The sequence below is a fragment of the Ascaphus truei genome, unplaced genomic scaffold, assembly GCF_040206685.1.
Source record: "Ascaphus truei isolate aAscTru1 unplaced genomic scaffold, aAscTru1.hap1 HAP1_SCAFFOLD_240, whole genome shotgun sequence".
Taxonomy (NCBI): domain Eukaryota; kingdom Metazoa; phylum Chordata; class Amphibia; order Anura; family Ascaphidae; genus Ascaphus; species Ascaphus truei.
Genome location: NW_027455323.1, coordinates 1 through 19753, shown reverse-complemented (window position 1 = coordinate 19753; position 19753 = coordinate 1). Strand labels below are relative to the sequence as shown.

Here is a 19753-nt window from a genome sequence, read left to right as displayed (position 1 = left end):
TGTGTTGAACTTTCAGAGGAAAAAACGATAGATTTCTTTGCCACTGCGGGAAAAAAGTAGTAAAAAATGAAACATTTTAATTTGCTGCAAGGAATGCCATGTATATTTTCATTAGGGAAGCAAAAAATAAAAACACCCACAGCACCTGGTATTCCCAGGCAGTCTCCCAACCCAGTACTAATCAAGCCTCACCCTGCTTAGCTTCCGAGATCTGACGGGATCGGGCGCTGTCAAGGTAGTATGGCCGTAGGTGGAGATTGCTGTCTCATGATATCCTCTCATTCTTAAATCCATGAGCCTATATCTTGCTCCATGCATACACAGAGACTGAGAAAATGACAGGTGCACTCAAATGTACTATAGACGGAATTCTTGATGTCAGAATTCTATTTTGGAAGGTTGCATTGTGTTGAACTTTCAGAGGAAAAAACGATAGATTTCTTTGCCACTGCGGGAAAAAAGTAGTAAAAAATGAAACATTTTCATTTGCTGCAAGGAATGCCATGTATATTTTCATTAGGGAAGCAAAAAATAAAAACACCCACAGCACCTGGTATTCCCAGGCAGTCTCCCAACCCAGTACTAATCAAGCCTCACCCTGCTTAGCTTCCGAGATCTGACGGGATCGGGCGCTTTCAAGGTAGTATGGCCGTAGGTGGAGATTGCTGTCTCATGATATCCTCTCATTCTTAAATCCATGAGCCTATATCTTGCTCCATGCATACACAGAGACTGAGAAAATGACAGGTGCACTCAAATGTACTATAGACGGAATTCTTGATGTCAGAATTCTATTTTGGAAGGTTGCATTGTGTTGAACTTTCAGAGGAAAAAACGATAGATTTCTTTGCCACTGCGGGAAAAAAGTAGTAAAAAATGAAACATTTTCATTTGCTGCAAGGAATGCCATGTATATTTTCATTAGGGAAGCGAAAAATAAAAACCCCTACAGCACCTGGTATTCCCAGGCAGTCTCCCAACCCAGTACTAATCAAGCCTCACCCTGCTTAGCTTCCGAGATCTGACGGGATCGGGAGCTTTCAAGGTAGTATGGCCGTAGGTGGAGGTTGCTGTCTCATGATATCCTCTCATTCTTAAATCCATGAGCCTATATCTTGCTCCATGCATACACAGAGACTGAGAAAATGACAGGTGCACTCAAATGTACTATAGACGGAATTCTTGATGTCAGAATTCTATTTTGGAAGGTTGCATTGTGTTGAACTTTCAGAGGAAAAAACGATAGATTTCTTTGCCACTGCGGGAAAAAAGTAGTAAAAAATGAAACATTTTAATTTGCTGCAAGGAATGCCATGTATATTTTCATTAGGGAAGCAAAAAATAAAAACACCCACAGCACCTGGTATTCCCAGGCAGTCTCCCAACCCAGTACTAATCAAGCCTCACCCTGCTTAGCTTCCGAGATCTGACGGGATCGGGCGCTGTCAAGGTAGTATGGCCGTAGGTGGAGATTGCTGTCTCATGATATCCTCTCATTCTTAAATCCATGAGCCTATATCTTGCTCCATGCATACACAGAGACTGAGAAAATGACAGGTGCACTCAAATGTACTATAGACGGAATTCTTGATGTCAGAATTCTATTTTGGAAGGTTGCATTGTGTTGAACTTTCAGAGGAAAAAACGATAGATTTCTTTGCCACTGCGGGAAAAAAGTAGTAAAAAATGAAACATTTTCATTTGCTGCAAGGAATGCCATGTATATTTTCATTAGGGAAGCGAAAAATAAAAACCCCTACAGCACCTGGTATTCCCAGGCAGTCTCCCAACCCAGTACTAATCAAGCCTCACCCTGCTTAGCTTCCGAGATCTGACGGGATCGGGCGCTGTCAAGGTAGTATGGCCGTAGGTGGAGATTGCTGTCTCATGATATCCTCTCATTCTTAAATCCATGAGCCTATATCTTGCTCCATGCATACACAGAGACTGAGAAAATGACAGGTGCACTCAAATGTACTATAGACGGAATTCTTGATGTCAGAATTCTATTTTGGAAGGTTGCATTGTGTTGAACTTTCAGAGGAAAAAACGATAGATTTCTTTGCCACTGCGGGAAAAAAGTAGTAAAAAATTTCAGAGGTGCCTATATTCAACCTCCTCCTGTTTGGATTTGAACTCACTATCTCTTCCAAGTATCAGCTTGAACACTGAACACCCCAACTCTGTGAGCCACAAGCTCACCATATAACATGCTGAGTGTTCTGAGGCCTGTATGATATATTTCTAAATGACATGGGAGGCATAAGTGTATTATTGTGACCGTTAAAAAAATACATTCTTGAAGAATTACCTTAAATGGAGAAATTAAATCAGAGACTGAGAAAATGACAGGTGCACTCAAATATACTATAGACGGAATTCTTGATGTCAGAATTCTATTTTGGAAGGTTGCATTGTGTTGAACTTTCAGAGGAAAAAACAATATATTTCTTTGCCACTCCGGGAAAAAAGTAGCAAGAAATGAAACATTTTCATTTGCTGCGAGGAATGCCATGTATATTTTCATTAGGGAAGCGAAAAATAAAAACCCCTACAGCACCTGGTATTCCCAGGCAGTCTCCCAACCCAGTACTAATCAAGCCTCACCCTGCTTAGCTTCCGAGATCTGACGGGATCGGGAGCTTTCAAGGTAGTATGGCCGTAGGTGGAGGTTGCTGTCTCATGATATCCTCTCATTCTTAAATCCATGAGCCTATATCTTGCTCCATGCATACACAGAGACTGAGAAAATGACAGGTGCACTCAAATGTACTATAGACGGAATTCTTGATGTCAGAATTCTATTTTGGAAGGTTGCATTGTGTTGAACTTTCAGAGGAAAAAACGATAGATTTCTTTGCCACTGCGGGAAAAAAGTAGTAAAAAATGAAACATTTTAATTTGCTGCAAGGAATGCCATGTATATTTTCATTAGGGAAGCAAAAAATAAAAACACCCACAGCACCTGGTATTCCCAGGCAGTCTCCCAACCCAGTACTAATCAAGCCTCACCCTGCTTAGCTTCCGAGATCTGACGGGATCGGGCGCTGTCAAGGTAGTATGGCCGTAGGTGGAGATTGCTGTCTCATGATATCCTCTCATTCTTAAATCCATGAGCCTATATCTTGCTCCATGCATACACAGAGACTGAGAAAATGACAGGTGCACTCAAATGTACTATAGACGGAATTCTTGATGTCAGAATTCTATTTTGGAAGGTTGCATTGTGTTGAACTTTCAGAGGAAAAAACGATAGATTTCTTTGCCACTGCGGGAAAAAAGTAGTAAAAAATGAAACATTTTCATTTGCTGCAAGGAATGCCATGTATATTTTCATTAGGGAAGCAAAAAATAAAAACACCCACAGCACCTGGTATTCCCAGGCAGTCTCCCAACCCAGTACTAATCAAGCCTCACCCTGCTTAGCTTCCGAGATCTGACGGGATCGGGCGCTTTCAAGGTAGTATGGCCGTAGGTGGAGATTGCTGTCTCATGATATCCTCTCATTCTTAAATCCATGAGCCTATATCTTGCTCCATGCATACACAGAGACTGAGAAAATGACAGGTGCACTCAAATGTACTATAGACGGAATTCTTGATGTCAGAATTCTATTTTGGAAGGTTGCATTGTGTTGAACTTTCAGAGGAAAAAACGATAGATTTCTTTGCCACTGCGGGAAAAAAGTAGTAAAAAATGAAACATTTTCATTTGCTGCAAGGAATGCCATGTATATTTTCATTAGGGAAGCGAAAAATAAAAACCCCTACAGCACCTGGTATTCCCAGGCAGTCTCCCAACCCAGTACTAATCAAGCCTCACCCTGCTTAGCTTCCGAGATCTGACGGGATCGGGCGCTGTCAAGGTAGTATGGCCGTAGGTGGAGATTGCTGTCTCATGATATCCTCTCATTCTTAAATCCATGAGCCTATATCTTGCTCCATGCATACACAGAGACTGAGAAAATGACAGGTGCACTCAAATGTACTATAGACGGAATTCTTGATGTCAGAATTCTATTTTGGAAGGTTGCATTGTGTTGAACTTTCAGAGGAAAAAACGATAGATTTCTTTGCCACTGCGGGAAAAAAGTAGTAAAAAATGAAACATTTTCATTTGCTGCAAGGAATGCCATGTATATTTTCATTAGGGAAGCGAAAAATAAAAACCCCTACAGCACCTGGTATTCCCAGGCAGTCTCCCAACCCAGTACTAATCAAGCCTCACCCTGCTTAGCTTCCGAGATCTGACGGGATCGGGCGCTGTCAAGGTAGTATGGCCGTAGGTGGAGATTGCTGTCTCATGATATCCTCTCATTCTTAAATCCATGAGCCTATATCTTGCTCCATGCATACACAGAGACTGAGAAAATGACAGGTGCACTCAAATGTACTATAGACGGAATTCTTGATGTCAGAATTCTATTTTGGAAGGTTGCATTGTGTTGAACTTTCAGAGGAAAAAACGATAGATTTCTTTGCCACTGCGGGAAAAAAGTAGTAAAAAATTTCAGAGGTGCCTATATTCAACCTCCTCCTGTTTGGATTTGAACTCACTATCTCTTCCAAGTATCAGCTTGAACACTGCACACCCCAACTCTGTGAGCCACAAGCTCACCATATAACATGCTGAGTGTTCTGAGGCCTGTATGATATATTTCTAAATGACATGGGAGGCATAAGTGTATTATTGTGACCGTTAAAAAAATACATTCTTGAAGAATTACCTTAAATGGAGAAATTAAATCAGAGACTGAGAAAATGACAGGTGCACTCAAATATACTATAGACGGAATTCTTGATGTCAGAATTCTATTTTGGAAGGTTGCATTGTGTTGAACTTTCAGAGGAAAAAACAATATATTTCTTTGCCACTCCGGGAAAAAAGTAGCAAGAAATGAAACATTTTCATTTGCTGCGAGGAATGCCATGTATATTTTCATTAGGGAAGCGAAAAATAAAAACCCCTACAGCACCTGGTATTCCCAGGCAGTCTCCCAACCCAGTACTAATCAAGCCTCACCCTGCTTAGCTTCCGAGATCTGACGGGATCGGGAGCTTTCAAGGTAGTATGGCCGTAGGTGGAGGTTGCTGTCTCATGATATCCTCTCATTCTTAAATCCATGAGCCTATATCTTGCTCCATGCATACACAGAGACTGAGAAAATGACAGGTGCACTCAAATGTACTATAGACGGAATTCTTGATGTCAGAATTCTATTTTGGAAGGTTGCATTGTGTTGAACTTTCAGAGGAAAAAACGATAGATTTCTTTGCCACTGCGGGAAAAAAGTAGTAAAAAATGAAACATTTTAATTTGCTGCAAGGAATGCCATGTATATTTTCATTAGGGAAGCAAAAAATAAAAACACCCACAGCACCTGGTATTCCCAGGCAGTCTCCCAACCCAGTACTAATCAAGCCTCACCCTGCTTAGCTTCCGAGATCTGACGGGATCGGGCGCTGTCAAGGTAGTATGGCCGTAGGTGGAGATTGCTGTCTCATGATATCCTCTCATTCTTAAATCCATGAGCCTATATCTTGCTCCATGCATACACAGAGACTGAGAAAATGACAGGTGCACTCAAATGTACTATAGACGGAATTCTTGATGTCAGAATTCTATTTTGGAAGGTTGCATTGTGTTGAACTTTCAGAGGAAAAAACGATAGATTTCTTTGCCACTGCGGGAAAAAAGTAGTAAAAAATGAAACATTTTCATTTGCTGCAAGGAATGCCATGTATATTTTCATTAGGGAAGCAAAAAATAAAAACACCCACAGCACCTGGTATTCCCAGGCAGTCTCCCAACCCAGTACTAATCAAGCCTCACCCTGCTTAGCTTCCGAGATCTGACGGGATCGGGCGCTTTCAAGGTAGTATGGCCGTAGGTGGAGATTGCTGTCTCATGATATCCTCTCATTCTTAAATCCATGAGCCTATATCTTGCTCCATGCATACACAGAGACTGAGAAAATGACAGGTGCACTCAAATGTACTATAGACGGAATTCTTGATGTCAGAATTCTATTTTGGAAGGTTGCATTGTGTTGAACTTTCAGAGGAAAAAACGATAGATTTCTTTGCCACTGCGGGAAAAAAGTAGTAAAAAATTTCAGAGGTGCCTATATTCAACCTCCTCCTGTTTGGATTTGAACTCACTATCTCTTCCAAGTATCAGCTTGAACACTGCACACCCCAACTCTGTGAGCCACAAGCTCACCATATAACATGCTGAGTGTTCTGAGGCCTGTATGATATATTTCTAAATGACATGGGAGGCATAAGTGTATTATTGTGACCGTTAAAAAAATACATTCTTGAAGAATTACCTTAAATGGAGAAATTAAATCAGAGACTGAGAAAATGACAGGTGCACTCAAATATACTATAGACGGAATTCTTGATGTCAGAATTCTATTTTGGAAGGTTGCATTGTGTTGAACTTTCAGAGGAAAAAACAATATATTTCTTTGCCACTCCGGGAAAAAAGTAGCAAGAAATGAAACATTTTCATTTGCTGCGAGGAATGCCATGTATATTTTCATTAGGGAAGCGAAAAATAAAAACCCCTACAGCACCTGGTATTCCCAGGCAGTCTCCCAACCCAGTACTAATCAAGCCTCACCCTGCTTAGCTTCCGAGATCTGACGGGATCGGGAGCTTTCAAGGTAGTATGGCCGTAGGTGGAGGTTGCTGTCTCATGATATCCTCTCATTCTTAAATCCATGAGCCTATATCTTGCTCCATGCATACACAGAGACTGAGAAAATGACAGGTGCACTCAAATGTACTATAGACGGAATTCTTGATGTCAGAATTCTATTTTGGAAGGTTGCATTGTGTTGAACTTTCAGAGGAAAAAACGATAGATTTCTTTGCCACTGCGGGAAAAAAGTAGTAAAAAATGAAACATTTTAATTTGCTGCAAGGAATGCCATGTATATTTTCATTAGGGAAGCAAAAAATAAAAACACCCACAGCACCTGGTATTCCCAGGCAGTCTCCCAACCCAGTACTAATCAAGCCTCACCCTGCTTAGCTTCCGAGATCTGACGGGATCGGGCGCTGTCAAGGTAGTATGGCCGTAGGTGGAGATTGCTGTCTCATGATATCCTCTCATTCTTAAATCCATGAGCCTATATCTTGCTCCATGCATACACAGAGACTGAGAAAATGACAGGTGCACTCAAATGTACTATAGACGGAATTCTTGATGTCAGAATTCTATTTTGGAAGGTTGCATTGTGTTGAACTTTCAGAGGAAAAAACGATAGATTTCTTTGCCACTGCGGGAAAAAAGTAGTAAAAAATGAAACATTTTCATTTGCTGCAAGGAATGCCATGTATATTTTCATTAGGGAAGCAAAAAATAAAAACACCCACAGCACCTGGTATTCCCAGGCAGTCTCCCAACCCAGTACTAATCAAGCCTCACCCTGCTTAGCTTCCGAGATCTGACGGGATCGGGCGCTTTCAAGGTAGTATGGCCGTAGGTGGAGATTGCTGTCTCATGATATCCTCTCATTCTTAAATCCATGAGCCTATATCTTGCTCCATGCATACACAGAGACTGAGAAAATGACAGGTGCACTCAAATGTACTATAGACGGAATTCTTGATGTCAGAATTCTATTTTGGAAGGTTGCATTGTGTTGAACTTTCAGAGGAAAAAACGATAGATTTCTTTGCCACTGCGGGAAAAAAGTAGTAAAAAATGAAACATTTTCATTTGCTGCAAGGAATGCCATGTATATTTTCATTAGGGAAGCGAAAAATAAAAACCCCTACAGCACCTGGTATTCCCAGGCAGTCTCCCAACCCAGTACTAATCAAGCCTCACCCTGCTTAGCTTCCGAGATCTGACGGGATCGGGCGCTGTCAAGGTAGTATGGCCGTAGGTGGAGATTGCTGTCTCATGATATCCTCTCATTCTTAAATCCATGAGCCTATATCTTGCTCCATGCATACACAGAGACTGAGAAAATGACAGGTGCACTCAAATGTACTATAGACGGAATTCTTGATGTCAGAATTCTATTTTGGAAGGTTGCATTGTGTTGAACTTTCAGAGGAAAAAACGATAGATTTCTTTGCCACTGCGGGAAAAAAGTAGTAAAAAATGAAACATTTTCATTTGCTGCAAGGAATGCCATGTATATTTTCATTAGGGAAGCGAAAAATAAAAACCCCTACAGCACCTGGTATTCCCAGGCAGTCTCCCAACCCAGTACTAATCAAGCCTCACCCTGCTTAGCTTCCGAGATCTGACGGGATCGGGCGCTGTCAAGGTAGTATGGCCGTAGGTGGAGATTGCTGTCTCATGATATCCTCTCATTCTTAAATCCATGAGCCTATATCTTGCTCCATGCATACACAGAGACTGAGAAAATGACAGGTGCACTCAAATGTACTATAGACGGAATTCTTGATGTCAGAATTCTATTTTGGAAGGTTGCATTGTGTTGAACTTTCAGAGGAAAAAACGATAGATTTCTTTGCCACTGCGGGAAAAAAGTAGTAAAAAATTTCAGAGGTGCCTATATTCAACCTCCTCCTGTTTGGATTTGAACTCACTATCTCTTCCAAGTATCAGCTTGAACACTGCACACCCCAACTCTGTGAGCCACAAGCTCACCATATAACATGCTGAGTGTTCTGAGGCCTGTATGATATATTTCTAAATGACATGGGAGGCATAAGTGTATTATTGTGACCGTTAAAAAAATACATTCTTGAAGAATTACCTTAAATGGAGAAATTAAATCAGAGACTGAGAAAATGACAGGTGCACTCAAATATACTATAGACGGAATTCTTGATGTCAGAATTCTATTTTGGAAGGTTGCATTGTGTTGAACTTTCAGAGGAAAAAACAATATATTTCTTTGCCACTCCGGGAAAAAAGTAGCAAGAAATGAAACATTTTCATTTGCTGCGAGGAATGCCATGTATATTTTCATTAGGGAAGCGAAAAATAAAAACCCCTACAGCACCTGGTATTCCCAGGCAGTCTCCCAACCCAGTACTAATCAAGCCTCACCCTGCTTAGCTTCCGAGATCTGACGGGATCGGGAGCTTTCAAGGTAGTATGGCCGTAGGTGGAGGTTGCTGTCTCATGATATCCTCTCATTCTTAAATCCATGAGCCTATATCTTGCTCCATGCATACACAGAGACTGAGAAAATGACAGGTGCACTCAAATGTACTATAGACGGAATTCTTGATGTCAGAATTCTATTTTGGAAGGTTGCATTGTGTTGAACTTTCAGAGGAAAAAACGATAGATTTCTTTGCCACTGCGGGAAAAAAGTAGTAAAAAATGAAACATTTTAATTTGCTGCAAGGAATGCCATGTATATTTTCATTAGGGAAGCAAAAAATAAAAACACCCACAGCACCTGGTATTCCCAGGCAGTCTCCCAACCCAGTACTAATCAAGCCTCACCCTGCTTAGCTTCCGAGATCTGACGGGATCGGGCGCTGTCAAGGTAGTATGGCCGTAGGTGGAGATTGCTGTCTCATGATATCCTCTCATTCTTAAATCCATGAGCCTATATCTTGCTCCATGCATACACAGAGACTGAGAAAATGACAGGTGCACTCAAATGTACTATAGACGGAATTCTTGATGTCAGAATTCTATTTTGGAAGGTTGCATTGTGTTGAACTTTCAGAGGAAAAAACGATAGATTTCTTTGCCACTGCGGGAAAAAAGTAGTAAAAAATGAAACATTTTCATTTGCTGCAAGGAATGCCATGTATATTTTCATTAGGGAAGCAAAAAATAAAAACACCCACAGCACCTGGTATTCCCAGGCAGTCTCCCAACCCAGTACTAATCAAGCCTCACCCTGCTTAGCTTCCGAGATCTGACGGGATCGGGCGCTTTCAAGGTAGTATGGCCGTAGGTGGAGATTGCTGTCTCATGATATCCTCTCATTCTTAAATCCATGAGCCTATATCTTGCTCCATGCATACACAGAGACTGAGAAAATGACAGGTGCACTCAAATGTACTATAGACGGAATTCTTGATGTCAGAATTCTATTTTGGAAGGTTGCATTGTGTTGAACTTTCAGAGGAAAAAACGATAGATTTCTTTGCCACTGCGGGAAAAAAGTAGTAAAAAATGAAACATTTTCATTTGCTGCAAGGAATGCCATGTATATTTTCATTAGGGAAGCGAAAAATAAAAACCCCTACAGCACCTGGTATTCCCAGGCAGTCTCCCAACCCAGTACTAATCAAGCCTCACCCTGCTTAGCTTCCGAGATCTGACGGGATCGGGCGCTGTCAAGGTAGTATGGCCGTAGGTGGAGATTGCTGTCTCATGATATCCTCTCATTCTTAAATCCATGAGCCTATATCTTGCTCCATGCATACACAGAGACTGAGAAAATGACAGGTGCACTCAAATGTACTATAGACGGAATTCTTGATGTCAGAATTCTATTTTGGAAGGTTGCATTGTGTTGAACTTTCAGAGGAAAAAACGATAGATTTCTTTGCCACTGCGGGAAAAAAGTAGTAAAAAATGAAACATTTTCATTTGCTGCAAGGAATGCCATGTATATTTTCATTAGGGAAGCGAAAAATAAAAACCCCTACAGCACCTGGTATTCCCAGGCAGTCTCCCAACCCAGTACTAATCAAGCCTCACCCTGCTTAGCTTCCGAGATCTGACGGGATCGGGCGCTGTCAAGGTAGTATGGCCGTAGGTGGAGATTGCTGTCTCATGATATCCTCTCATTCTTAAATCCATGAGCCTATATCTTGCTCCATGCATACACAGAGACTGAGAAAATGACAGGTGCACTCAAATGTACTATAGACGGAATTCTTGATGTCAGAATTCTATTTTGGAAGGTTGCATTGTGTTGAACTTTCAGAGGAAAAAACGATAGATTTCTTTGCCACTGCGGGAAAAAAGTAGTAAAAAATGAAACATTTTCATTTGCTGCAAGGAATGCCATGTATATTTTCATTAGGGAAGCGAAAAATAAAAACCCCTACAGCACCTGGTATTCCCAGGCAGTCTCCCAACCCAGTACTAATCAAGCCTCACCCTGCTTAGCTTCCGAGATCTGACGGGATCGGGCGCTGTCAAGGTAGTATGGCCGTAGGTGGAGATTGCTGTCTCATGATATCCTCTCATTCTTAAATCCATGAGCCTATATCTTGCTCCATGCATACACAGAGACTGAGAAAATGACAGGTGCACTCAAATGTACTATAGACGGAATTCTTGATGTCAGAATTCTATTTTGGAAGGTTGCATTGTGTTGAACTTTCAGAGGAAAAAACGATAGATTTCTTTGCCACTGCGGGAAAAAAGTAGTAAAAAATGAAACATTTTCATTTGCTGCAAGGAATGCCATGTATATTTTCATTAGGGAAGCGAAAAATAAAAACCCCTACAGCACCTGGTATTCCCAGGCAGTCTCCCAACCCAGTACTAATCAAGCCTCACCCTGCTTAGCTTCCGAGATCTGACGGGATCGGGCGCTGTCAAGGTAGTATGGCCGTAGGTGGAGATTGCTGTCTCATGATATCCTCTCATTCTTAAATCCATGAGCCTATATCTTGCTCCATGCATACACAGAGACTGAGAAAATGACAGGTGCACTCAAATGTACTATAGACGGAATTCTTGATGTCAGAATTCTATTTTGGAAGGTTGCATTGTGTTGAACTTTCAGAGGAAAAAACGATAGATTTCTTTGCCACTGCGGGAAAAAAGTAGTAAAAAATGAAACATTTTCATTTGCTGCAAGGAATGCCATGTATATTTTCATTAGGGAAGCGAAAAATAAAAACCCCTACAGCACCTGGTATTCCCAGGCAGTCTCCCAACCCAGTACTAATCAAGCCTCACCCTGCTTAGCTTCCGAGATCTGACGGGATCGGGCGCTGTCAAGGTAGTATGGCCGTAGGTGGAGATTGCTGTCTCATGATATCCTCTCATTCTTAAATCCATGAGCCTATATCTTGCTCCATGCATACACAGAGACTGAGAAAATGACAGGTGCACTCAAATGTACTATAGACGGAATTCTTGATGTCAGAATTCTATTTTGGAAGGTTGCATTGTGTTGAACTTTCAGAGGAAAAAACGATAGATTTCTTTGCCACTGCGGGAAAAAAGTAGTAAAAAATGAAACATTTTCATTTGCTGCAAGGAATGCCATGTATATTTTCATTAGGGAAGCGAAAAATAAAAACCCCTACAGCACCTGGTATTCCCAGGCAGTCTCCCAACCCAGTACTAATCAAGCCTCACCCTGCTTAGCTTCCGAGATCTGACGGGATCGGGCGCTGTCAAGGTAGTATGGCCGTAGGTGGAGATTGCTGTCTCATGATATCCTCTCATTCTTAAATCCATGAGCCTATATCTTGCTCCATGCATACACAGAGACTGAGAAAATGACAGGTGCACTCAAATGTACTATAGACGGAATTCTTGATGTCAGAATTCTATTTTGGAAGGTTGCATTGTGTTGAACTTTCAGAGGAAAAAACGATAGATTTCTTTGCCACTGCGGGAAAAAAGTAGTAAAAAATGAAACATTTTCATTTGCTGCAAGGAATGCCATGTATATTTTCATTAGGGAAGCGAAAAATAAAAACCCCTACAGCACCTGGTATTCCCAGGCAGTCTCCCAACCCAGTACTAATCAAGCCTCACCCTGCTTAGCTTCCGAGATCTGACGGGATCGGGCGCTGTCAAGGTAGTATGGCCGTAGGTGGAGATTGCTGTCTCATGATATCCTCTCATTCTTAAATCCATGAGCCTATATCTTGCTCCATGCATACACAGAGACTGAGAAAATGACAGGTGCACTCAAATGTACTATAGACGGAATTCTTGATGTCAGAATTCTATTTTGGAAGGTTGCATTGTGTTGAACTTTCAGAGGAAAAAACGATAGATTTCTTTGCCACTGCGGGAAAAAAGTAGTAAAAAATTTCAGAGGTGCCTATATTCAACCTCCTCCTGTTTGGATTTGAACTCACTATCTCTTCCAAGTATCAGCTTGAACACTGCACACCCCAACTCTGTGAGCCACAAGCTCACCATATAACATGCTGAGTGTTCTGAGGCCTGTATGATATATTTCTAAATGACATGGGAGGCATAAGTGTATTATTGTGACCGTTAAAAAAATACATTCTTGAAGAATTACCTTAAATGGAGAAATTAAATCAGAGACTGAGAAAATGACAGGTGCACTCAAATATACTATAGACGGAATTCTTGATGTCAGAATTCTATTTTGGAAGGTTGCATTGTGTTGAACTTTCAGAGGAAAAAACAATATATTTCTTTGCCACTCCGGGAAAAAAGTAGCAAGAAATGAAACATTTTCATTTGCTGCGAGGAATGCCATGTATATTTTCATTAGGGAAGCGAAAAATAAAAACCCCTACAGCACCTGGTATTCCCAGGCAGTCTCCCAACCCAGTACTAATCAAGCCTCACCCTGCTTAGCTTCCGAGATCTGACGGGATCGGGAGCTTTCAAGGTAGTATGGCCGTAGGTGGAGGTTGCTGTCTCATGATATCCTCTCATTCTTAAATCCATGAGCCTATATCTTGCTCCATGCATACACAGAGACTGAGAAAATGACAGGTGCACTCAAATGTACTATAGACGGAATTCTTGATGTCAGAATTCTATTTTGGAAGGTTGCATTGTGTTGAACTTTCAGAGGAAAAAACGATAGATTTCTTTGCCACTGCGGGAAAAAAGTAGTAAAAAATGAAACATTTTAATTTGCTGCAAGGAATGCCATGTATATTTTCATTAGGGAAGCAAAAAATAAAAACACCCACAGCACCTGGTATTCCCAGGCAGTCTCCCAACCCAGTACTAATCAAGCCTCACCCTGCTTAGCTTCCGAGATCTGACGGGATCGGGCGCTGTCAAGGTAGTATGGCCGTAGGTGGAGATTGCTGTCTCATGATATCCTCTCATTCTTAAATCCATGAGCCTATATCTTGCTCCATGCATACACAGAGACTGAGAAAATGACAGGTGCACTCAAATGTACTATAGACGGAATTCTTGATGTCAGAATTCTATTTTGGAAGGTTGCATTGTGTTGAACTTTCAGAGGAAAAAACGATAGATTTCTTTGCCACTGCGGGAAAAAAGTAGTAAAAAATGAAACATTTTCATTTGCTGCAAGGAATGCCATGTATATTTTCATTAGGGAAGCAAAAAATAAAAACACCCACAGCACCTGGTATTCCCAGGCAGTCTCCCAACCCAGTACTAATCAAGCCTCACCCTGCTTAGCTTCCGAGATCTGACGGGATCGGGCGCTTTCAAGGTAGTATGGCCGTAGGTGGAGATTGCTGTCTCATGATATCCTCTCATTCTTAAATCCATGAGCCTATATCTTGCTCCATGCATACACAGAGACTGAGAAAATGACAGGTGCACTCAAATGTACTATAGACGGAATTCTTGATGTCAGAATTCTATTTTGGAAGGTTGCATTGTGTTGAACTTTCAGAGGAAAAAACGATAGATTTCTTTGCCACTGCGGGAAAAAAGTAGTAAAAAATGAAACATTTTCATTTGCTGCAAGGAATGCCATGTATATTTTCATTAGGGAAGCGAAAAATAAAAACCCCTACAGCACCTGGTATTCCCAGGCAGTCTCCCAACCCAGTACTAATCAAGCCTCACCCTGCTTAGCTTCCGAGATCTGACGGGATCGGGCGCTGTCAAGGTAGTATGGCCGTAGGTGGAGATTGCTGTCTCATGATATCCTCTCATTCTTAAATCCATGAGCCTATATCTTGCTCCATGCATACACAGAGACTGAGAAAATGACAGGTGCACTCAAATGTACTATAGACGGAATTCTTGATGTCAGAATTCTATTTTGGAAGGTTGCATTGTGTTGAACTTTCAGAGGAAAAAACGATAGATTTCTTTGCCACTGCGGGAAAAAAGTAGTAAAAAATGAAACATTTTCATTTGCTGCAAGGAATGCCATGTATATTTTCATTAGGGAAGCGAAAAATAAAAACCCCTACAGCACCTGGTATTCCCAGGCAGTCTCCCAACCCAGTACTAATCAAGCCTCACCTGCTTAGCTTCCGAGATCTGACGGGATCGGCGCTGTCAAGGTAGTATGGCCGTAGGTGGAGATTGCTGTCTCATGATATCCTCTCATTCTTAAATCCATGAGCCTATATCTGCTCCATGCATACACAGAGACTGAGAAAATGACAGGTGCACTCAAATGTACTATAGACGGAATTCTTGATGTCAGAATTCTATTTTGGAAGGTTGCATTGTGTTGAACTTTCAGAGGAAAAAACGATAGATTTCTTTGCCACTGCGGGAAAAAAGTAGTAAAAAATGAAACATTTTCATTTGCTGCAAGGAATGCCATGTATATTTTCATTAGGGAAGCGAAAAATAAAAACCCCTACAGCACCTGGTATTCCCAGGCAGTCTCCCAACCCAGTACTAATCAAGCCTCACCCTGCTTAGCTTCCGAGATCTGACGGGATCGGGCGCTGTCAAGGTAGTATGGCCGTAGGTGGAGATTGCTGTCTCATGATATCCTCTCATTCTTAAATCCATGAGCCTATATCTTGCTCCATGCATACACAGAGACTGAGAAATGACAGGTGCACTCAAATGTACTATAGACGGAATTCTTGATGTCAGAATTCTATTTTGGAAGGTTGCATTGTGTTGAACTTTCAGAGGAAAAACGATAGATTTCTTTGCCACTGCGGGAAAAAAGTAGTAAAAAATGAAACATTTTCATTTGCTGCAAGGAATGCCATGTATATTTTCATTAGGAAGCGAAAATAAAAACCCCTACAGCACCTGGTATTCCCAGGCAGTCTCCCAACCCAGTACTAATCAAGCCTCACCCTGCTTAGCTTCCGAGATCTGACGGGATCGGGCGCTGTCAAGGTAGTATGGCCGTAGGTGGAGATTGCTGTCTCATGATATCCTCTCATTCTTAAATCCATGAGCCTATATCTTGCTCCATGCATACACAGAGACTGAGAAAATGACAGGTGCACTCAAATGTACTATAGACGGAATTCTTGATGTCAGAATTCTATTTTGGAAGGTTCATTGTGTTGAACTTTCAGAGGAAAAAACGATAGATTTCTTTGCCACTGCGGGAAAAAAGTAGTAAAAAATGAAACATTTTAATTTGCTGCAAGGAATGCCATGTATATTTTCATTAGGGAAGCAAAAAATAAAAACACCCACAGCACCTGGTATTCCCAGGCAGTCTCCCAACCCAGTACTAATCAAGCCTCACCCTGCTTAGCTTCCGAGATCTGACGGGATCGGGCGCTGTCAAGGTAGTATGGCCGTAGGTGGAGATTGCTGTCTCATGATATCCTCTCATTCTTAAATCCATGAGCCTATATCTTGCTCCATGCATACACAGAGACTGAGAAATGACAGGTGCACTCAAATGTACTATAGACGGAATTCTTGATGTCAGAATTCTATTTTGGAAGGTTGCATTGTGTTGAACTTTCAGAGGAAAAAACGATAGATTTCTTTGCCACTGCGGGAAAAAAGTAGTAAAAATGAAACATTTTCATTTGCTGCAAGGAATGCCATGTATATTTTCATTAGGGAAGCAAAAAATAAAAACACCCACAGCACCTGGTATTCCCAGGCAGTCTCCCAACCCAGTACTAATCAAGCCTCACCCTGCTTAGCTTCCGAGATCTGACGGGATCGGGCGCTTTCAAGGTAGTATGGCCGTAGGTGGAGATTGCTGTCTCATGATATCCTCTCATTCTTAAATCCATGAGCCTATATCTTGCTCCATGCATACACAGAGACTGAGAAAATGACAGGTGCACTCAAATGTACTATAGACGGAATTCTTGATGTCAGAATTCTATTTTGGAAGGTTGCATTGTGTTGAACTTTCAGAGGAAAAAACGATAGATTTCTTTGCCACTGCGGGAAAAAAGTAGTAAAAAATGAAACATTTTCATTTGCTGCAAGGAATGCCATGTATATTTTCATTAGGGAAGCGAAAAATAAAAACCCCTACAGCACCTGGTATTCCCAGGCAGTCTCCCAACCCAGTACTAATCAAGCCTCACCCTGCTTAGCTTCCGAGATCTGACGGGATCGGGCGCTGTCAAGGTAGTATGCCGTAGGTGGAGATTGCTGTCTCATGATATCCTCTCATTCTTAAATCCATGAGCCTATATCTTGCTCCATGCATACACAGAGACTGAGAAAATGACAGGTGCACTCAAATGTACTATAGACGGAATTCTTGATGTCAGAATTCTATTTTGGAAGGTTGCATTGTGTTGAACTTTCAGAGGAAAAAACGATAGATTTCTTTGCCACTGCGGGAAAAAGTAGTAAAAATGAAACATTTTCATTTGCTGCAAGGAATGCCATGTATATTTCATTAGGGAAGCGAAAAATAAAAACCCCTACAGCACCTGGTATTCCCAGGCAGTCTCCCAACCCAGTACTAATCAAGCCTCACCCTGCTTAGCTTCCGAGATCTGACGGGATCGGGCGCTGTCAAGGTAGTATGGCCGTAGGTGGAGATTGCTGTCTCATGATATCCTCTCATTCTTAAATCCATGAGCCTATATCTTGCTCCATGCATACACAGAGACTGAGAAAATGACAGGTGCACTCAAATGTACTATAGACGGAATTCTTGATGTCAGAATTCTATTTTGGAAGGTTGCATTGTGTTGAACTTTCAGAGGAAAAAACGATAGATTTCTTTGCCACTGCGGGAAAAAAGTAGTAAAAAATGAAACATTTTCATTTGCTGCAAGGAATGCCATGTATATTTTCATTAGGGAAGCGAAAAATAAAAACCCCTACAGCACCTGGTATTCCCAGGCAGTCTCCCAACCCAGTACTAATCAAGCCTCACCCTGCTTAGCTTCCGAGATCTGACGGGATCGGGCGCTGTCAAGGTAGTATGGCCGTAGGTGGAGATTGCTGTCTCATGATATCCTCTCATTCTTAAATCCATGAGCCTATATCTTGCTCCATGCATACACAGAGACTGAGAAAATGACAGGTGCACTCAAATGTACTATAGACGGAATTCTTGATGTCAGAATTCTATTTTGGAAGGTTGCATTGTGTTGAACTTTCAGAGAAAAAACGATAGATTTCTTTGCCACTGCGGAAAAAAGTAGTAAAAAATGAAACATTTTCATTTGCTGCAAGGAATGCCATGTATATTTTCATTAGGGAAGCGAAAAATAAAAACCCCTACAGCACCTGGTATTCCCAGGCAGTCTCCCAACCCAGTACTAATCAAGCCTCACCCTGCTTAGCTTCCGAGATCTGACGGGATCGGGCGCTGTCAAGGTAGTATGGCCGTAGGTGGAGATTGCTGTCTCATGATATCCTCTCATTCTTAAATCCATGAGCCTATATCTTGCTCCATGCATACACAGAGACTGAGAAAATGACAGGTGCACTCAAATGTACTATAGACGGAATTCCTTGATGTCAGAATTCTATTTTGGAAGGTTGCATTGTGTTGAACTTTCAGAGGAAAAAACGATAGATTTCTTTGCCACTGCGGGAAAAAAGTAGTAAAAAATTTCAGAGGTGCCTATATTCAACCTCCTCCTGTTTGATTTGAACTCACTATCTCTTCCAAGTATCAGCTTGAACACTGCACACCCCAACTCTGTGAGCCACAAGCTCACCATATAACATGCTGAGTGTTCTGAGGCCTGTATGATATATTCTAAATGACATGGGAGGCATAAGTGTATTATTGTGACCGTTAAAAAAATACATTCTTGAAGAATTACCTTAAATGGAGAAATTAAATCAGAGACTGAGAAAATGACAGGTGCACTCAAATATACTATAGACGGAATTCTTGATGTCAGAATTCTATTTTGGAAGGTTGCATTGTGTTGAACTTTCAGAGGAAAAAACAATATATTTCTTTGCCACTCCGGGAAAAAAGTAGCAAGAAATGAAACATTTTCATTTGCTGCGAGGAATGCCATGTATATTTTCATTAGGGAAGCGAAAAATAAAAACCCCTACAGCACCTGGTATTCCCAGGCAGTCTCCCAACCCAGTACTAATCAAGCCTCACCCTGCTTAGCTTCCGAGATCTGACGGGATCGGGAGCTTTCAAGGTAGTATGGCCGTAGGTGGAGGTTGCTGTCTCATGATATCCTCTCATTCTTAAATCCATGAGCCTATATCTTGCTCCATGCATACACAGAGACTGAGAAAATGACAGGTGCACTCAAATGTACTATAGACGGAATTCTTGATGTCAGAATTCTATTTTGGAAGGTTGCATTGTGTTGAACTTTCAGAGGAAAAAACGATAGATTTCTTTGCCACTGCGGGAAAAAAGTAGTAAAAAATGAAACATTTTAATTTGCTGCAAGGAATGCCATGTATATTTTCATTAGGGAAGCAAAAAATAAAAACACCCACAGCACCTGGTATTCCCAGGCAGTCTCCCAACCCAGTACTAATCAAGCCTCACCCTGCTTAGCTTCCGAGATCTGACGGGATCGGGCGCTGTCAAGGTAGTATGGCCGTAGGTGGAGATTGCTGTCTCATGATATCCTCTCATTCTTAAATCCATGAGCCTATATCTTGCTCCATGCATACACAGAGACTGAGAAAATGACAGGTGCACTCAATGTACTATAGACGGAATTCTTGATGTCAGAATTCTATTTTGGAAGGTTGCATTGTGTTGAACTTTCAG

The 19753-nt window shown here is 41.5% G+C and overlaps 41 non-coding genes and 2 pseudogenes across 41 annotated transcripts; all 43 read right to left on the bottom strand.

Moving 5' to 3' along the window:
• Positions 1-133: 133 nt before the first annotated feature.
• On the bottom strand, positions 134-252 carry LOC142479660 (5S ribosomal RNA). The gene has a single exon (XR_012794344.1). It is a non-coding gene; the product is annotated as a 5S ribosomal RNA (ribosomal RNA).
• Positions 253-538: 286 nt separating this feature from the next.
• On the bottom strand, positions 539-657 carry LOC142478810 (5S ribosomal RNA). The gene has a single exon (XR_012793542.1). It is a non-coding gene; the product is annotated as a 5S ribosomal RNA (ribosomal RNA).
• A 286-nt stretch (positions 658-943) lies between these two features.
• Positions 944-1062, bottom strand: LOC142479525 (5S ribosomal RNA). Its single transcript, XR_012794213.1, has one exon. It is a non-coding gene; the product is annotated as a 5S ribosomal RNA (ribosomal RNA).
• A 286-nt stretch (positions 1063-1348) lies between these two features.
• Positions 1349-1467, bottom strand: LOC142479659 (5S ribosomal RNA). Its single transcript, XR_012794343.1, has one exon. It is a non-coding gene; the product is annotated as a 5S ribosomal RNA (ribosomal RNA).
• A 286-nt stretch (positions 1468-1753) lies between these two features.
• On the bottom strand, positions 1754-1872 carry LOC142478486 (5S ribosomal RNA). The gene has a single exon (XR_012793221.1). It is a non-coding gene; the product is annotated as a 5S ribosomal RNA (ribosomal RNA).
• A 676-nt stretch (positions 1873-2548) lies between these two features.
• Positions 2549-2667, bottom strand: LOC142479523 (5S ribosomal RNA). The gene has a single exon (XR_012794211.1). It is a non-coding gene; the product is annotated as a 5S ribosomal RNA (ribosomal RNA).
• Positions 2668-2953: 286 nt separating this feature from the next.
• LOC142479658 (5S ribosomal RNA) lies at positions 2954-3072 on the bottom strand. Its single transcript, XR_012794342.1, has one exon. It is a non-coding gene; the product is annotated as a 5S ribosomal RNA (ribosomal RNA).
• Positions 3073-3358: 286 nt separating this feature from the next.
• Positions 3359-3477, bottom strand: LOC142478695 (5S ribosomal RNA). The gene has a single exon (XR_012793428.1). It is a non-coding gene; the product is annotated as a 5S ribosomal RNA (ribosomal RNA).
• Positions 3478-3763: 286 nt separating this feature from the next.
• On the bottom strand, positions 3764-3882 carry LOC142478485 (5S ribosomal RNA). Its single transcript, XR_012793220.1, has one exon. It is a non-coding gene; the product is annotated as a 5S ribosomal RNA (ribosomal RNA).
• A 286-nt stretch (positions 3883-4168) lies between these two features.
• Positions 4169-4287, bottom strand: LOC142478483 (5S ribosomal RNA). Its single transcript, XR_012793218.1, has one exon. It is a non-coding gene; the product is annotated as a 5S ribosomal RNA (ribosomal RNA).
• Positions 4288-4963: 676 nt separating this feature from the next.
• LOC142479521 (5S ribosomal RNA) lies at positions 4964-5082 on the bottom strand. Its single transcript, XR_012794210.1, has one exon. It is a non-coding gene; the product is annotated as a 5S ribosomal RNA (ribosomal RNA).
• A 286-nt stretch (positions 5083-5368) lies between these two features.
• Positions 5369-5487, bottom strand: LOC142479657 (5S ribosomal RNA). Its single transcript, XR_012794341.1, has one exon. It is a non-coding gene; the product is annotated as a 5S ribosomal RNA (ribosomal RNA).
• A 286-nt stretch (positions 5488-5773) lies between these two features.
• LOC142478581 (5S ribosomal RNA) lies at positions 5774-5892 on the bottom strand. The gene has a single exon (XR_012793315.1). It is a non-coding gene; the product is annotated as a 5S ribosomal RNA (ribosomal RNA).
• A 676-nt stretch (positions 5893-6568) lies between these two features.
• LOC142479520 (5S ribosomal RNA) lies at positions 6569-6687 on the bottom strand. The gene has a single exon (XR_012794209.1). It is a non-coding gene; the product is annotated as a 5S ribosomal RNA (ribosomal RNA).
• A 286-nt stretch (positions 6688-6973) lies between these two features.
• Positions 6974-7092, bottom strand: LOC142479655 (5S ribosomal RNA). The gene has a single exon (XR_012794340.1). It is a non-coding gene; the product is annotated as a 5S ribosomal RNA (ribosomal RNA).
• A 286-nt stretch (positions 7093-7378) lies between these two features.
• On the bottom strand, positions 7379-7497 carry LOC142478466 (5S ribosomal RNA). Its single transcript, XR_012793202.1, has one exon. It is a non-coding gene; the product is annotated as a 5S ribosomal RNA (ribosomal RNA).
• A 286-nt stretch (positions 7498-7783) lies between these two features.
• On the bottom strand, positions 7784-7902 carry LOC142478482 (5S ribosomal RNA). Its single transcript, XR_012793217.1, has one exon. It is a non-coding gene; the product is annotated as a 5S ribosomal RNA (ribosomal RNA).
• A 286-nt stretch (positions 7903-8188) lies between these two features.
• On the bottom strand, positions 8189-8307 carry LOC142478481 (5S ribosomal RNA). The gene has a single exon (XR_012793216.1). It is a non-coding gene; the product is annotated as a 5S ribosomal RNA (ribosomal RNA).
• A 676-nt stretch (positions 8308-8983) lies between these two features.
• On the bottom strand, positions 8984-9102 carry LOC142479519 (5S ribosomal RNA). Its single transcript, XR_012794208.1, has one exon. It is a non-coding gene; the product is annotated as a 5S ribosomal RNA (ribosomal RNA).
• Positions 9103-9388: 286 nt separating this feature from the next.
• On the bottom strand, positions 9389-9507 carry LOC142479654 (5S ribosomal RNA). Its single transcript, XR_012794339.1, has one exon. It is a non-coding gene; the product is annotated as a 5S ribosomal RNA (ribosomal RNA).
• A 286-nt stretch (positions 9508-9793) lies between these two features.
• LOC142479667 (5S ribosomal RNA) lies at positions 9794-9912 on the bottom strand. The gene has a single exon (XR_012794351.1). It is a non-coding gene; the product is annotated as a 5S ribosomal RNA (ribosomal RNA).
• A 286-nt stretch (positions 9913-10198) lies between these two features.
• Positions 10199-10317, bottom strand: LOC142478480 (5S ribosomal RNA). Its single transcript, XR_012793215.1, has one exon. It is a non-coding gene; the product is annotated as a 5S ribosomal RNA (ribosomal RNA).
• Positions 10318-10603: 286 nt separating this feature from the next.
• On the bottom strand, positions 10604-10722 carry LOC142478479 (5S ribosomal RNA). Its single transcript, XR_012793214.1, has one exon. It is a non-coding gene; the product is annotated as a 5S ribosomal RNA (ribosomal RNA).
• A 286-nt stretch (positions 10723-11008) lies between these two features.
• LOC142478478 (5S ribosomal RNA) lies at positions 11009-11127 on the bottom strand. Its single transcript, XR_012793213.1, has one exon. It is a non-coding gene; the product is annotated as a 5S ribosomal RNA (ribosomal RNA).
• Positions 11128-11413: 286 nt separating this feature from the next.
• Positions 11414-11532, bottom strand: LOC142478477 (5S ribosomal RNA). The gene has a single exon (XR_012793212.1). It is a non-coding gene; the product is annotated as a 5S ribosomal RNA (ribosomal RNA).
• Positions 11533-11818: 286 nt separating this feature from the next.
• On the bottom strand, positions 11819-11937 carry LOC142478476 (5S ribosomal RNA). Its single transcript, XR_012793211.1, has one exon. It is a non-coding gene; the product is annotated as a 5S ribosomal RNA (ribosomal RNA).
• Positions 11938-12223: 286 nt separating this feature from the next.
• LOC142478475 (5S ribosomal RNA) lies at positions 12224-12342 on the bottom strand. Its single transcript, XR_012793210.1, has one exon. It is a non-coding gene; the product is annotated as a 5S ribosomal RNA (ribosomal RNA).
• A 286-nt stretch (positions 12343-12628) lies between these two features.
• On the bottom strand, positions 12629-12747 carry LOC142478474 (5S ribosomal RNA). The gene has a single exon (XR_012793209.1). It is a non-coding gene; the product is annotated as a 5S ribosomal RNA (ribosomal RNA).
• A 676-nt stretch (positions 12748-13423) lies between these two features.
• Positions 13424-13542, bottom strand: LOC142479518 (5S ribosomal RNA). Its single transcript, XR_012794207.1, has one exon. It is a non-coding gene; the product is annotated as a 5S ribosomal RNA (ribosomal RNA).
• Positions 13543-13828: 286 nt separating this feature from the next.
• LOC142479653 (5S ribosomal RNA) lies at positions 13829-13947 on the bottom strand. The gene has a single exon (XR_012794338.1). It is a non-coding gene; the product is annotated as a 5S ribosomal RNA (ribosomal RNA).
• A 286-nt stretch (positions 13948-14233) lies between these two features.
• LOC142479553 (5S ribosomal RNA) lies at positions 14234-14352 on the bottom strand. The gene has a single exon (XR_012794240.1). It is a non-coding gene; the product is annotated as a 5S ribosomal RNA (ribosomal RNA).
• A 286-nt stretch (positions 14353-14638) lies between these two features.
• LOC142478472 (5S ribosomal RNA) lies at positions 14639-14757 on the bottom strand. Its single transcript, XR_012793207.1, has one exon. It is a non-coding gene; the product is annotated as a 5S ribosomal RNA (ribosomal RNA).
• Positions 14758-15043: 286 nt separating this feature from the next.
• On the bottom strand, positions 15044-15160 carry LOC142479293 (5S ribosomal RNA; annotated as a pseudogene).
• Positions 15161-15445: 285 nt separating this feature from the next.
• On the bottom strand, positions 15446-15564 carry LOC142478470 (5S ribosomal RNA). The gene has a single exon (XR_012793206.1). It is a non-coding gene; the product is annotated as a 5S ribosomal RNA (ribosomal RNA).
• A 282-nt stretch (positions 15565-15846) lies between these two features.
• LOC142478469 (5S ribosomal RNA) lies at positions 15847-15965 on the bottom strand. Its single transcript, XR_012793205.1, has one exon. It is a non-coding gene; the product is annotated as a 5S ribosomal RNA (ribosomal RNA).
• A 285-nt stretch (positions 15966-16250) lies between these two features.
• Positions 16251-16369, bottom strand: LOC142479652 (5S ribosomal RNA). The gene has a single exon (XR_012794337.1). It is a non-coding gene; the product is annotated as a 5S ribosomal RNA (ribosomal RNA).
• A 284-nt stretch (positions 16370-16653) lies between these two features.
• LOC142479435 (5S ribosomal RNA) lies at positions 16654-16772 on the bottom strand. Its single transcript, XR_012794127.1, has one exon. It is a non-coding gene; the product is annotated as a 5S ribosomal RNA (ribosomal RNA).
• Positions 16773-17058: 286 nt separating this feature from the next.
• Positions 17059-17176, bottom strand: LOC142479290 (5S ribosomal RNA; annotated as a pseudogene).
• A 283-nt stretch (positions 17177-17459) lies between these two features.
• LOC142478468 (5S ribosomal RNA) lies at positions 17460-17578 on the bottom strand. Its single transcript, XR_012793204.1, has one exon. It is a non-coding gene; the product is annotated as a 5S ribosomal RNA (ribosomal RNA).
• A 286-nt stretch (positions 17579-17864) lies between these two features.
• On the bottom strand, positions 17865-17983 carry LOC142478467 (5S ribosomal RNA). Its single transcript, XR_012793203.1, has one exon. It is a non-coding gene; the product is annotated as a 5S ribosomal RNA (ribosomal RNA).
• A 284-nt stretch (positions 17984-18267) lies between these two features.
• On the bottom strand, positions 18268-18386 carry LOC142478465 (5S ribosomal RNA). The gene has a single exon (XR_012793201.1). It is a non-coding gene; the product is annotated as a 5S ribosomal RNA (ribosomal RNA).
• Positions 18387-19061: 675 nt separating this feature from the next.
• On the bottom strand, positions 19062-19180 carry LOC142479517 (5S ribosomal RNA). The gene has a single exon (XR_012794206.1). It is a non-coding gene; the product is annotated as a 5S ribosomal RNA (ribosomal RNA).
• Positions 19181-19466: 286 nt separating this feature from the next.
• Positions 19467-19585, bottom strand: LOC142479651 (5S ribosomal RNA). The gene has a single exon (XR_012794336.1). It is a non-coding gene; the product is annotated as a 5S ribosomal RNA (ribosomal RNA).
• Positions 19586-19753: the final 168 nt, after the last annotated feature.